Below are 16,283 nucleotides of genomic sequence, written 5' to 3' on the forward strand. Positions count from 1 at the left end.
ACAGGGCCAGGCTGGGGCAGTAACCAGACGCCTGGGGCTAAGGGATAGAAATGGGTGGGGTCTGTGTAAACGCCTAGTTCAAGGCCCAGAGGAGGCAAGATTTCAGGAGTCCCCACCCCCACCTCCCTGTCCCACCCCTTCAGCGAGTGAGCTGCCCGAGGATCTTCTAATGTCCAGAGGATCTTGTAATGTCCAGCGTTCTTCTAACTTTCTCAGTGGTAAAACATTCTGAATTTCATGATGTATTTATTAGTTGAGAAGGGTTACTTCCCGTAGAGATGTACTTACAATCGAAAACGACAACAACAAGAAACATTTAGAAATAAAACAATAAAATAACTCAGGCGCAGTGGCTCATTCTTTTAACCCTGGCACTCAGGCGGCTCTCTGAGCTCAAGGACAGCCAGGGCTACACAGAGAAACCCTATCTTGAAAAAAAAAAAAAAAAAGATGGGGCTGGAGAGATGGCTCAGAGGTTAAGAGCACTGTGATGAAATCTAGTGCCCTCTTCCAGCCTGCAGGGATGCAGGCAGAACATTGTATGCGTAATAAATAAATATTTAAAAAAAACAGGTGTACATAGGAAAAGAGCAGAGAAGTACTGAGCTCAGTACTTAGGGATGTGTAGTAAGAGTTGGCCTATCCATGGATTTGCTTTTATTTTCTGCCACGGATGTTATTTCTATATGTGTGCATATGGATATGTGCCTAGACAGAAGACAAATGACAGATCGTAGCTTATACCTAGGATGTGTTGGGGAGGGAAGAAGGAAGCAAGAGAGATATTTTGTTTGAACCAGGCATAGTAGCACATATAATATCTGAAGCAGGAAGATCATGATTTCAGGGCCAGCCTCTCTGTTGTGTAGTGGGACTGTGCCTCAAAAAACTACATGTTTAAAACCTCAAACCAAGTGGGGGTGGGGGGTGGGGGTGGCACACACCTTTAATCCCAGCACTTGGGAGGCAGAAGCAGGCAGATGTCTGTGAGTTCCAGGCCAGCCTGGTCTACAGAGTGAGATCCAGGACAGACACCAGAACTACACAGAGAAACCCTGTCTCAAAAAAAAAAAACAAAAAAAAAAAAACCACCTCAAACCAAAGAGGAAAATTAAAAAGCAAAAAACAAAAACAAACAAACAAAAAACCAAAAAAAAAAAAAAAACAGGAACATCCTTTAGAGCTTTGAGTTTAAAGAAAATCTGGCCTGAAACTTATTAAAGTTGATATGAAATTTTCCCCACAAAACTCCTGTGTTGGATGCTCAGTCCGCAGTTGGTAAACCCAGGTGACCGAGGATAGTAGGCAGAAAGAAAGGGATGTAAGAGCCCTCTGAAGCCATCTCCTTCCCAGGAACCTCTGAGACAGGAATGGCAGAATGGGTTCTCAGTTAGACCCTAGGAAGCAGAGAGTTACATTTTTTTTGTTCGTTCATTCGTTTGGTTGGTTGGTTTTTCAAGACAGTTTTCTCTGTGAAACAGTCCTGACTGTCTTGGAAGTCACTCTGTAGACCAGACTGGCCTTGAATTCACTGCCTGCCTCTGCCTCCTGAGTGCTGGGATTAAAGGTGTGTGTCACCACCGCTGGGCTGAGAGTTACAGTTTTTAAAGGACGTCAATTTCAAATGCTGTGATGGCTGGGTCAAAAACAAGCCATCACTGGCCTCTCAGTGAGGGAAGAGCCACAGGCTGCCTAAGGTTAAAGTTCAGCTGATGTGGAGGGCTCTAAGCTGTCTGCAAAGCTAAAGGGTCAAGGTACCTGAACTATAATTAGCTATTCCTTCTGTGCCGGATCTAATGAAGCTGGACGGTAAACCCACAGCCATAGGCAGTGTTGGGTAAGATAGGCAGTGTTGCCTATCTTAAGTTATCCTGATGAGTCTCAGCCACACACAGCAACTGTCTGCTCTGTGGTTAAACCAGACCTTGTCAAGGGAAAATGGCCCCGTGGTTGTCTTGAAAGGTCAGAGTGCTGCCTTCAGACCCCAGATCTATTACCATCTCACTTAACCATCTATGAAGCACAAAAGCGTGGTTCATCTTTTCACTTTTACTCTATCCAAACTGTAGCTTTCTCTGTCCTTCCTTCCATTCCCCCCCGCCCCCCCAACACCTTGCTGCTAATTCTCAGAACCATCCATCTCTCTCTGAGTGTTTCTCTGACCTCAACAGTTGTCCTTGTGTTCCCTTCTGTGTCTGTTTTTAGACTGTTTTTATCAGCGAGACCAAGAATGTGCAAAGGGTTCTGTGCTTCGATAACACATCATTGGGAGGTGACCGGATCATGGGTAAACTGGGAACTAAAGTTTCCGGGAGTGTGTAGGGAGGGTGATGTGGGGAGGTGGCACCCTTCTTACAGACTCTACAAGGACAAATGACTGGACGGCTTGCTCACGGACAGTTAAAATGTTGCAGACCGGAGCCAGATTATCTTGGACTATTTTAGTCCCTTTGAAAGCCACTCCTGTGGCTGACCTAACAGCCTTGTGACTTTCAAAACATTTACAATGTAGTCCCAGCATGCAACTGGATTCCACCAATCCAAAGCTAAGAATGTCATCAGATAGCATCTGAGGCCTGAGCAGACAGGGTGACTTTCCTCTCTTTGTTGTAACCCTCCCCACACCTTTGCCCCCACCATGGTCCCCATCAATGTGTTTATGGCTTCCTTTGTAACTAATAAAATCTCGTACAACCATTTCCACAGTGAAACATGTCTCTCCAGCACTCTGAAGTCTGGGTTCCTGGGCCACCATCACGCAGATTTGGCTGTCTCGTTCCCTTAGTGGTGAGAGTGTATTTTTGCATTCACTGGGCTCCAAACTAATCAGTGGGTGGGTCCCTTGATGGACTCAATACCCGGGCATTATTGGGAGGCAGGGCCTAGCTGAAGGAGTAGATCTATAGGTAACTAAAGGAGACACACACCTAGTCTGGTCCCTTCCCCTCCCCATGAAGTGAGCAGCCTGCCCCGATTTGCTCTTCTGCCCCTGCACAGACCACAGTAAAAGGCCAAGTGGCTATGGACCGACACCTCTGAGGCTGAGCCAAAATAAGCCCTTCCTCCTTAGTTTTCCTAGGTACTCTGTCACAGTGATGAAAAGCCGATAATGTCTCGCTTTAGTGTGACGCACTCATTCTCATTGTGAGCCGCTAAGACAGTATCACTAACTAAAGTCTGGCTTACGGGGGTGTAGGGGGGTCATCTTCATGTTGTACATCCTATGGGTCTGGACAAATGTGCAATTAAAGGCCTCGTGTGTTAACTCATTTCTCATCACTGGGACGAAACACCTGACCCAGACAAGTAAGAGAAAGAAAGAGATGTTGGGCCTTGTGGTTTCAGTCCGTGGTCTCACAGTCCAGGGCAAGGCAGAAACACCACAGAGGAAGGTCATTGTAGAGGACACCAACTCACCTCATGAGCTGCTGGAGTGGAAGGAGGGAGTCATGGCTGAAAACCACCCTTCAGACGCACCCCAGTGATCTACAGGCCCACCACCCAGTTCCATCACTCCCCAATAGCCTGTGTGAATTCTGAATCCATCAGTAGATGGAACCATTGTCTAGGTCAGAGCCCCAGTGATCTAGCTGGCTCTAGAATCATCCTCACAGGCTCACAGGATAGGGGAGTGTTTTACCAGTCACCTGGGAATCTCTCCATGCAGTCAGATTGTCAAGCATAACCAGCAGAGTGCATTGCAGACCCATACAGACCATACAGAAAGGTCTATGGCTCTAACACTCCACAGGTGCTGTGCATTCAGCCTGTCCTCACCAGGACCCATAGTTCTGATTTTTCCGGAATGTTATATGGAGAAATCACAGCACACAGAGACTCTACACTGGCTTCCTTCACTTACAAGAGAACTTTTAAATCTTTTGTTTTTACTAATGTTATACAGCAGTTAGTAAAGTCTTTTCTTGACTCTATGCGGCATATATTTGGATGTGCACTGAAAACTATGGTCTGTGAATACAAAAGGGCCAGTAACAGTCATCCATAGGGAAATGAACTGAAGGGGCATAGTTCCAGTTCACCTCACAATGCTGGTATTTGGAGTGTGTGTGTGTGTGTGTGTGTGTGTGTGTGTGTGTGCATGCATGTGACTTTTTTTTTACATGTATAGCTATTTTGACTGCATCTATATCTGTGCATTATGTGCATGCCTGGTACCCATGGAGGGCAAAAGAAGGTGTTGGATCCCCTGGAACTAGAGTTACAGATGGTTGTGAGCCACTATGTGAGTGCTGGGAACTGAACCAGGGTCCCCTGCAAGAACAACCAGAACCCTTAACTACTGAGCCATCTCTCCAGCTTCATGGTGTTTGGATTTGTTACAGTGGGCTGTGTTTAGTTTTAAAATATAAAACTAAGAACAAAAGAAGGCACTATCGATCGACAGGGCCAGGCAGGCACATGAGCTGAACTATCACACTGGTGCAAAGCCAGCCGTGGGAAGCCAGCCTCCGGCTATAGGTACATCCCTGGGTGCAACATGAGATTCTCTTCCCAGGGGAATGCCGTGGTCAGCATTTCCGAGGGAAAATGGGCCAGATCTTGTATCTCATCTTGTAATTTAGTTTCCACTCCCAAGGCTTAGAGACACAGACACTTTTAGGTTATCAAGAGAAACAAAGGTGTTTTTATCTCCCAAGTGCTTGGTACAGTTTTAGACTGTGACTTGAGCAGCTAGTCAGGGGGCCAAGAAGAGCCCAGGGCACCTCTCAGGCCACTATTACCCGGGACTCATCTCTGAAGAAAGAAAGCCACCATGCCACCGAAACTCCAGTTGAGGCTTCCTCCTGGATGTTGGGAATTCCTCTGTGCTATAGCTCTGAAATGTCTGTATGTTTGAAACACATATGTATTTGCCAGGCTTCGGGCCCTCATGCATGGTAAGCAAATGCTCTACCACTGAGCTATACCCCAGCCTGGCCACCTATTTGTGCACAAGAAAACAGATCCGAGAAGCCTCCCTCAAGGTTCTATACATGTGACATCCAGGGAGAGGTCTGCAGTCTGTGTCCGGCCTGGACTAAGCCAGTTACTGACTTTACTGCTATCTAGACCCTGTAAGAACCAAGTTTTAATGCCCAGTTTTAGCAATCCATACTTCAAACTGCTGATGTGAATATAAGCATGAGCCTCACATAATGTAGGAGCTATATACGACCAGAGTTTAATTCTCAGAAATCACTGACCACCACATCGAATCCTGAGTTTAAAAACTGACCAATGTAGTCAAGTTATGACTAACTTAAAGTGTGTGTGTGTGTGTGTGTGTGTGTGTGTAAGTCAGAGGACAGCCTACAGGAATCATCACACTCCTTCTCCTGGGGACCGAACTCAGGCAGTCAAACTTGGTGGCAGATGCCTTTACCCACTGAACCATCTCACCAGCCCCCCCACTTTTTTTCAATATATTCTGACTGAAGTTTCCCCTTCTTCCACTCCTCCACATCCTCCTCCTTCTCTCCCCCCCAGATCCACTCACCTTCCCTTCAGAAAGGAGCAGGCCTCCCAGGGATAGCAACTGAACACGGCAGAACGAGATACAATAAGACAAGGCACAAACCCTCACCCATCAAGGCTGGGCAAGGCAACCCAATGGGAGGAAGAGTCCCAAGAGCAGGCAGAAGAGTCAGAGACACCCCAACTCCCACTGTTACGAGTCCCACAAAGACATCAAGCCAACAACAATAACACATATGCAGAAGACCTAGTGCAGACCCCTGCAGGCTCCATGATTGCTGCTTCAGTCTCTGTGAGGTGCTATAAACCCTGCTTAATTGGTTCTGCCATCCGTGTTCTCCTGGTGTCTATTCTCCAGCCCTCTGACTCCTACAATTTTTCCTCCCGCTCCTCTGTGAGGTTCTCCAAGAGGAGAGACCCAGTGGAGAGCTCCAGTTTGGGCTCTTTCTCTGCCTAATGTTTAGCTGTGGGTCTCTGCATCTGCTCCCATCAGCTGCCAGCAGAGGCTTCTCTGTGACGATGGCCAACCCCTATTTTTTTTATTTTTGACAGCTCTACTGAGGAGTAGTTGAGAGGTGTAGTGTACACTTTTGGAGTGTGCACAAGATACATTTGACACACGTCTGTTCCCTCGTAGGATCACAGCTGGCATGAGGACATCCTTGTCCCGAGGGGCTCCTTAAACTCCTGGGCCATGCCATGTATTGGCCCTCCCCACCTTCCCTAGTCTCAACCAACTGTGAACCTCTGTCATTACAGACTAATTTGAATTTTCCAAATCCTTATAAGCATGGGATGATGCCACATGCTCAAGCCGAGTCTGGCTCCTTCAACAGAGTAGGAGTTCCTCATCAACGTAAGTTGCAGTGGTGTGGCTTTTTCTTCTCACTTCAGTGAAGACCCCGCTGTCTTGATCCACTTCCTGTTGGACACTGGAGCTGTGGTCCCCTGCCTGTGGCCACACTTGTCCCACCATCAGCAGCACTTCTGCTGTTCTGACTTCTCTCAGGTCAACATTTGGTGTGCAGGTCTTTTTAGTCTAGTCTCCTGGCTGGTGCATCAGGGTCTTTTCCTTGGGTTTTGATTTCCGTTGTCCCAGTGACTCCAGCTGCTAAGCCTCTTTTTACATGTGTTTGCTGTTTGTATATCTTCTCTGCTGAGGTGACTCTTCAAGTCTTTCCATAGATAGTGGTATTTTTTTTATTATTTATTTATTTTTATCTATCTATCTATCTATCTATCTATCTATCTATCTATCTATCTATCTATCTATCTATTTGTTTATTCTGGCTTTTTCGAGACAGGGTTTCTCTGTGTAGCTTTTGTGCCTTTCCTGTAACTCACTCTGTAGTCCAGGCTGGTCTCAAACTCACAGATATCCTTCTGCCTCTGCTTCCCAAGTGCTGGGATTAAAGGTGTGCGCCATCACCGCCCGGCTGGCATTTTTTTTAGAGACCCACACCCTCAGGTGCAGATGGTATTAATGTGCAGCCATGTGTGAAAGCCACCAACACATGAGCCCAAATGAGCATAATCAGAAATGTGGCAACTTCCATGCCAGCCTCTTGCGCCCCCTACTGGTGGTGGTCAGTGCCTTCTGTAGCCGGATGGAAAGGATGGATCCTGAGGGTCCTCGCTCACAGCAGGCATCCTGCCAGGGATGTGAATGTGGAGGTGACATGACCACCTCCACCTTCCTTCGTGGAAGCCCTCCTGCAGTAAGGTGACTCGCTTTCAGCTTGCTCTTCCCCAGGATCCCATGGAGATCCTGAAGGTCACAAGGGTGACTCCATCAGATGCCCCTGGGGCAGGAATCTAACTGAACGACCCCTCCTGGAGACGTTTTTTTGGAGCTGTGCACAGGGCCACTTGGCTGAGGTACAGCCACCTGGGCTGGGATGCATAATGGCCCTGCTGTGCACTGCTGCCCAGGTAGGACCTGGGCACACGGAGGCTGGGCCGGTGGGCAGAGGAAAGAAGTGTAGGAACGGCTTCCGCCCCGTGTCGCTGGAGGCAAGGTGCTAGACCTGCAGCCTGGCTGCCCACGGGGACTGATTTGTGTTTCCAGGTCCTTAAAATCCTACCCCAGTAACTCCCAGCACGTCACCCTGTGTGTAAATACGGTCATTTCGTATGTGATCCGTTAAGACCATATGAAGTGGCCCCATGATACAACTGGTATAAAAGGGGAATGTAAACCCTGAGACAATGTAAAGAGAAATGCAGGGACAGACACTGGAGGAACCCCGGAACCCCTCACCACCAGGGGCTGCAAGAAGGATCCTGCTCCTCTGTGGACTGCTGAGGCAGATGCCTTAACTCTAGACTGCCAGAAAATCACTCCTGTTGTTTCTAGTCGCATGGTGGCTATCCAGCCTGAGGAGGGCAGCCCAGGCTCCGGTTCACGGACACTGCTCTGGCCCCTGGTGACTGGCCATATTCCCGGAGTCAGTGCTTTACCCCCAGTGGCATCCAGCCTTGGAGTTTGTTTGTTGTTTATCTTTAAAAACACAATAAAAGGGATTTCTTCTTTTCCTGGGTGCTAGTGGCTTTTCCATCGCCATGAAATGCCATGACCAGGCAGCTTATAAAAGAGAGCATTTAATCTGGGGCTTGGTGTAGCTGGGTGGGCTGTTTTCACCCGAAAGAAGGAGACCAGGACCAACTCTTTATGAACTGAAGTTTTTAACGAGCCACAAAGACCTGGCCAGGGCCACTCAATCCTGTGACTACAAGGTGTCCCCAAGCCTCGGGAGCAGGGGGTTTATAAAGGTAGAAACCACAAATTTGGTGCATCCCGTTGACGTAGCTGCAATGGATGCTGGCAGGCATGACAGAAGATGAACTTTTAATAAGAACGGGGCACAGCTGTGTCAGCACGATGTTTGATACGGAGGGGAAGCAGAGCAGTAGCAGGCAGGACATGGCTCCCATAAAGTACTGCGCATACCCGCGGGTCAGGCTGATCTTAGTTTGAGCCTGAGGATGGTCAGGATTTAGTAAATGTGTTTTCTCACTCAGGCTCATGGTGGGGAGTTTGGCAGCAGACATGACACTGGAGTGGTAGCTGAGACCTTACATATCCCAACGCATGCGCAAGAAGCAGAGAGAACTACCTGAAATGACTTGAGTCTTTTCAAACACCTCTAACAAGTCCACAGCTCATAATTCTTCCCAACAGTTCCAAGTGGGCACCAAGTATCCAAATATGAGCCTCTGGGGTCATTCTCGTTCAAACCACCACACTACCTATGACTCATCACACAGAGCTGAAAGTTCGGGACCGAGTGTTCAAAGGCCTAAGACTTTGGGGGGTTTCAAACCACCACATCTGGTTGTTGGCTTTCTCTGACATGTTCAGATCTTGTCTGCTGGACCTGGGATCTGAGAATCTGAAAGAACGGGAAAGACTACAGTCTAATGCCACAGACCACCTTACCTCACTTTCAGTGTGCTTTTACACACAGACAAAAGGAAGGTTGTGTGACTTCAGAAAAACATGTAAAGAAACATCAGTGAGCACATGCTAAATATTAACAGAGCAGCCCTTTCCCAGAACTTTCTGAGGACAGACAATTTAAACACAATTGCCTGGCACGCACTATAGATTGTATCTGTAAGCATTAGAACAAGGCAGAAGGCCGTATCCAGATCAGGGTACACCGACCAGATCGGGTTCTATAGCTGTGTTCTGACATCCAACAAGAATAAACATGTCGTATGAATTGAAAGTAAATGTTTAACGCAGGAGGCATGAAATCATGTCCAAGAACACTCCAGGGAACAAAACGCACCTGAGCTAAAAGGCCCTCTGCTTTCCACCCTGGGGCCTCTCTCGCAGTTCCCCAAGGCATTGTTCACCATGCATCGTTCTTTTATGTTGGAACATAAACATACCATGTTCCAACAGCGGTACAAAGAAGTATTTGTCAAAAGGAAGCTGGAGAGATAGACGGCTTGGCGGTTAGGAGTGTAGCCTGCTCTTTCAGAGGACCCGAGTTTGATCCCAGCACCCACATCAGGCAGCTCACAACTGTCTGTAACTCCAGCTCCAGGGGATCCAACACCTCTGGCCTCATCCAGCAACTGCACTAACATCCACACACAGGATTAAAACAAAAACAAACCTCATGTTTCCTGTTTAATTTTAAACTCTTATTTTATCTTGTAGTTTTGAGAAAGAGGCTCATGTAGCCCAGGCTAGCCTTGTACTAACTCCTAATCCTTTTGCCTGTGTCTCCTAAGTGCTGGATTATAGGCATGTGAATTGGGATCCTAATTGGTCTTATCAAATAAAAACCCACAAGCAAATATTAGGGTGAAAGCTGAAAAAAAAAAAAAAAAAACAACAGAGAAGCAAAGGAGCAGCCACAATGATTTCTTACCTCTACAAATCCTCAGACTGAATGGGGGCATGAGATCCTGTCTCCACCTGCCTTATATTCCTATTTCCACCTTCCAGTTGTGCTGGGATCAAAGGTGTGTGCCACCACTGCCTGGCTCTGTTTCTCTTTTAGACTGGTTCAATCTCGTGTAGTGTAGGGTAGCCTTGAACTCCTGATCTTCCTGCTTCCTCCTCCCAAGTGCTGAGATTAAAGGTGTGTGCCACCACTGCCTGGTCTTTATGGTTAACTAGTGGTTAGCTTTGCCCTCTGAACTCCAGTCAAGCTTTATTTGTCAGAACGCAAAATATCACACAACAGGCATGTGCTACCATGACCTGCTCAAATTGACTGCTCAATTTAAAATCACTTTTATTAACATCAGAAATAAGACAAAGTGATGTACAGTCATTACTGCTGACCACAGAACAGGGTGGCCTGGCCAGCAGAGCGAGAAAGGAAAGTCAAGGATCCTAAGGGCTGGGCTCACCACAATCACAGGACCAGGGGTAAGGACACGAACATACTTCCAGGGGAACACAAAGCCACTGTGATGGTCGCTTTGGGGTTCAATCAGAAGGAACAGTGCTTAAATTCTACCACAATGTTAGGACAGCTAGCCAGGTGTGATGGGGACAGCGACTTGTCCTCTTCCTCCTGGATGGAGAACGTCAGAACTGATGGGCAATGACAGAACTGTCCTGTCTGAGCTCTCCTGCGGGGGTGACCTGGGAAGAGCCAGCAGCCAGTGGTGTGTATAACCATTTAACACCTGTGATTAAAGCCTGGCTCCCACCCTGGCCTTGCTGTGGAGAAACGCGTTCCACTCTCTCTGCTTGGCAGAGTGTCATCTCTCCTCAGCTTTCTCCAGAGGCCACACAGACCTGTTTCTCATGGCTTGTCTAAACAGGAAATAGGAATTCCTCAGACATTTGGTGAGTGACACCGTGACCATGAACTTGTCCTTATGCAGGCTGTTTACTTTTGCAAAGAAAACCAACTTGTTGGAACCGCAAGTTCTGTCGTCATCTCAGAAACCCTCGAGTGCCCCACTTAAAACACTTCACTGTGCCTGCAAACAGAGTCTAAGAGCCTCGATGGTGAGTTCACTGCATTCCAGGGAGGATGCCAGGTGTGTGTGTGTGGGGGGCATTTTTATCACAACACAAGGGAGCTGTGAGGGCATGAGGAAAGCCCTCCTGCTTCATCTCCACTCAGTTTCCAGTGTGCCTTTGGTCATGGCTTATGAACCCCTGCCATGGGATATCACTCCTTCACAATGGGAAATTCAAGTTAGATTTTTATAACTCTGGACAAAAAGATGCGGTGGGGGGAGAGGGGGATGAGAAATGTCTCAACAAATGTATTAATGGTTTTTGAAGATCAACTGAGGGTCTCATTCATAAAGCAACACAATTTACCGGCCATAAGAGCCCTTACAGAGGACAAAGGACTTTACAGAAGGGAGTCCTGGATAAAGACACTGAAACGCTGCTGCTTTACAGGGGAAACTGTCAACACATTCAGCACCCCAGTCAGTGACAAAAATACCCCACGGCCTCCAAAGTCAGGTTCTGTCCTTGTCCTTGGGGCTGCCCATCCTATTCAGACTTCGCCGTATTGTCTTAGATAGGGTTTCCATTGCTGTCATTAAACACCATGCCCAAAAGCAACCTGGGGAAGAAAGGGTTTACTTTGCCTTGCAGCTTATAAGCCCATCATCCAGGGAAATCAAGGCAGGAACTCAGGGCAGGAACCTGGAGGCAGGAACTGATATGGAGGCCATGGAGGAATGCTGCTTACTGGCTTGCTCCAAGAAGGAAGAACCAGGATACAGTCATGTTGTGGAATAGTTAACTATGTCTTTACATTTGTTACATTTGTTTCTGCTGTGGACTATCACTTTAATTGTGTAAAGGTGTGTTGCATTTGTTTATGCTGCATTTGTTTAACTACGTAAAGATGTGTTACATTTGTTTATGCTACATTTGTTTAATTATGAAGATGTGCTGCTGTTTCACCTTGCCTGCCTAGGGCACCTGATTGGTCTAATAAAAAGCTGAACAGCCAATAGCTAGGCAGGAGAGGAACAGGCAGGGCTGGTGGGCAGAAAGAATAAGTAGGAGGAGGAATCTAAGCTTGAGAGAGAATGAGGGAGAAAAAGAGAGAGACGCCTGGGGCAAGCTAGCCAGCCACCAGCCAGCAGACACAGAGTAGGACATACGGAAAGATAGGTAAAAAGTCTCAAGGGAAAACGAAGGTGAAGAAAAACAGGTTAACTTGTTAAAGGAAAAAAGCTAGCCAGAAATGAGCATAAGCTAAGGCCAGGCATTCATAACTAATAAGAAGTCTCCATGTCATGATTTGGGAGCTGGTTGGTGGCCCAAAAGAAAAAGCCTGGCCTGGCAGTGGTGGTGCACACCTTTAATCCCAGCACTCGGGAGGCAGAGGCAGGTGGATCTCTGTGAGTTCGAGGCCAGCCTGGTCTACAGAGGGAGATCCAGGACAGGCACCAAAACTACACAGAGAAACCCTGTCTTGAAAAAAGAAAAAAGAAAGAAAGAAAGAAAGAAAGAAAGAAAGAAAGAAAGAAAGAAAGAAAGAAAGCCAGCCAGCCAGCCAGCCAGGTACACACAGTCAAAAACTGAACAAAGCAACACCAAACTCCAATAATGCAAATAGCTCAGCGTTCCAATGTCAGGGGTTCATTCACACTATTCTGGGCTCCAAAGGGCTTGGATAGCCACACTTTGCTATTTACAGCCAGCTCAGGCTGCTCCACTCCATCGGCTGTAGCTGTCTTTGGTGACTGACGCATGGTACTGGTATTTCCAATACGCTGGGGTCTCTGCGGCACCCTCATCAATAGCCTATCCTGGGCTTTCTTCAGCCACATGGTGCCAAGCCTCAGCTTCGCTCTATGACCCTTTCAATCCCAAAGCTTCTATTGCAACCGAGGCTGCACCTTCACCAATGGCCTCTCCTGGCCTCTCACAGTGCCAAGCCTCAGCTGCTCCCCATGACCCCTTCGTGCCTTCGAAACCAATACCACTTGGGAAACTCTCACATCTTACCCAGTTTGGCTGCCAGCGTAAGGGATAGCCTTGGCCAGCTCAGGACCGCAGCCTCTTTTGTGCTGAAGCCTAGGAAAAGCTTTCAGAAGATTCTGCCTCAGTGATGCTGGTCTCTTCTTGGTAACGACTGATTGTTCAGGCCCCGCTGACCAGTATGAGTGAATTCCGGTAAAGCAGAAGTTTCACTTTAGTGGTTCTTAATTTGATGTCAATGGTTCCAACAATCTTTAAGGAAACTCTCAAAACTTCCCTCTGAACCTCACAAGCCAGGCCTCCACGGTCTGTCTGCACTGCTCTCAGCATAATCTTCCAAGTCCCCACAATAGCCAACCAAACTCTGAGCACTCAGCGGCCTTTCCAACCCAATGTTCAAAGGCTACCACAGTCCTCCGCAAAACACATGGTCAGGTCTGTAACAGCGATACCCTCCCCTCTAGCCTGGTACCAATTTCTGTCTTCCAGTTTCTATTGTTGTGACAAAACATCATGATCAAAGGAAACTTGAGGGGGAAAGGGTTAATTTAAGCTTACAGTTCAACATCACAGTTCCTTATAACAGAATACTATTCAGCAATAAAAGAAAAAAATCAAACTGTGGATGCAAGCAACAAGGATGAATATGCAGAGAATTATTGTGAGAGGAAAAACATGCCAATCCCAAAAGGTTACATTCTGTAGACAGATTCTATCTGTATGACATTAATTGTAACATCTACACTACAGTGTCACTGTTGGCTGTCGGAACATGTCCATCCCACTAGGATCTCCTTTGTTAACTTTTGTAGACACACACACTTCCCCTCACCTCAAGCTCCCCTAAGCCCCTGGTAATGACTAGCAGCCACTGAGAATGGCTAGGCCACTATGCCCTATCCCCTATCCCAACCCAGAGTTTCTAACCCCATATTAATGTTTTTGTTTTGTTTTGTTGTTGTTATTGTTGCTGAATGTGTGTGTGTGTGTGTGTGTGTGTGTGTGTGTGTGTGTGTTTTGAGACAGTTCTTACAACATAGCCTAGGCTGGCCTGGAACTTGTAACAATCATCCTGCCTGTCTCCTGAGTGTAGAATTACAGTGTGGTATCACCACATCCAGCTAAAATATTTTTAATGAAGGTAAAGCTTCTCAGGTCTTCCACTTGACACTGAAGCTGGCAAAGAGAGTTCACTTCCTTTTCTGGTGGTTGATATGTAATAGGGAAATACACACACACATACACACACACACACACACATACACACACACACATGGTGTGTGTGATCACGAGATGAACTTCTTGATCTTGGATTCTGCTTTTATGGTTTGTTTGTAAAATACAGGAAAACAAATGCAACTGTAGGTTCTCGGCTTTTCTATAGGAGAAAATTACCGAGGATGCCTAACACAGGGAGCAGGAGGGCACTCAGTGGTTCAGAGTACTTGTTGCTCAATCATGAGGACTGGAGTTCAGGCCCCAGCCTCCACATCAGCATCCACAACTGTTTGTGACTCCAGCTCTAAGGGATGGATCTTTTTTTTTTTTTTGTTTTTGTTTTTGTTTTTCGAGACAGGGTTTCTCTGTGTAGCTTTGTGCCTTTCCTGGGACTCACTTGGTAGCCCAGGCTGGCCTCGAACTCACAGAGATCCACCTGCCTCTGCCTCCCAAGTGCTGGGATTAAAGGCGTGCGCCACCACCGCCCGGCGGGATGGATCTTTTAAAAGAAAGATTGCTCTGCTGTTGTAGGGGACCAGGAAGGTTTTAGTGGGTGTTATGGGGTGAATGGAGTCCATTCCAAGATATTTTGAGATCATAGCCATATCCATATGAATCTAACCTTTTCTGGAATTGAGGATCCTTGTCAATAATCAAATTAAGGTGAGGTCATTAACAGGATTTTTTTTTTTCATGATAGGGTTTCTCTGTGTAATAGCACTGGCTGTCCTAGAACTCACTCTGTAGACCAGGCTGCCCTCAAACTCACAGAGATCCACCTGGCTCTGCCTTCCAAGTGCTGGGATTAAAGGTGTGTGCCACCACCGCCTAGCTCATGGGTTAATTTAAAATGTAAGTGTTAGCTAGTAACCAGCCTGAGCTATTGGCTGAGCATTTATAATTAATAATAAGTCTCTGAGTGGTTATTTGGGAAGCGGCTGGCAGAACAGAGCTGATTGTGGTCCTTATGAAAAGCTGCACCTACAACATTCCTCAGGAACTTGTGAAGCCAGTCTCCTCTATCAAAAGGAGTCCTTTCCCTTACCTCTGGCAGAAAGAATATATGGCTGCTACCTGTGGTGTCTCTCAGCACATCAAAGCTCATGCTGGCCTCCAGGCATCCTCAGCATCTGTACCTGTTAAACATTTCAAAGTCCATGCCAGCAATCTAGCTCTTCTCACCTGCTCCTCTACCCTAAACTCCCCACAGCTCACAGACTTCCATCCCCACAGCTACTCATTCTCCTTATAACCCTGCTATTCTCGCTATGTTCTCTCTCTGCTCTGCTCCTGCTTCTCTCACTGTTTTCTCTGTTCTCCATCCCTGTTATTCTCCCCTCCCTTGCAGACAGCCCTGGGCCGTGTCCAGTCTGCTGGCCATGTCCAGTCTACTTTTGCTCTCTGCTCTGGATTCTTCCAGATGCCTCTAGCTGTTCTCTCTCTCATATCTACAATAAAACCCTCTGTTTAACCATACCATGAAGAGGTCATGTCATCAGATTATACACTTAAGCCATCGGTTTGTATGACTTTGTAGAAAACAACCCAGGCGGCTCTTGTCACCACCCAGGCTTCATTCAGGGCCTGAAAGTGGAGGTATGCAAGGCAGGCAGCCACAAGAGGTATGGGTATGATGCTTTCTGGTTTGCAGGATTTAGCTATCTTCCACAAAGGCCGCGAGGAGCTGGGGCCAGAAGTTGGTTTGAGAGAGGCAAAGAAAGCACGGGCCTGTAGACCTAGCTGTGGGACTCACCGGGGACAAGGACATCACTTATTTGGGCACCACGGTGTCCAGCCGCAGGCAGGCTGCCAAGGAAGCTGACCTCCAACTCAATCGTGTCCCTTAACGCCCACGGACAAACACTACAGATTCAAAAAAGAACTAGACCCCTAAACCATCTTCAGTGAGCAGCCTACTACAAGACTCAATCTGGGGCCAGTCCGGATTGGGTGTCTTGATTGTCAATCGTCTGAGCAGACCGCGGAGTTTGATTGGTGGAGGCTGACCCCGGGGGTGGGACGAGTCAGAAACACGCTTCCGGCGGCGCTCTGGGGCCGCCGGGAGCCCAGAAGGAGCACCCAATAGCCGTGGCTCAACGCTGAGCAGGAGGGCTCGCCGGGGAAACAGGGACAAAGCCAATGGCAGTGGTTGGACGGACTC

Source organism: Peromyscus eremicus, chromosome 17 (genome assembly GCF_949786415.1).
Source record: "Peromyscus eremicus chromosome 17, PerEre_H2_v1, whole genome shotgun sequence".
Taxonomy (NCBI): Eukaryota; Metazoa; Chordata; class Mammalia; order Rodentia; family Cricetidae; genus Peromyscus; species Peromyscus eremicus.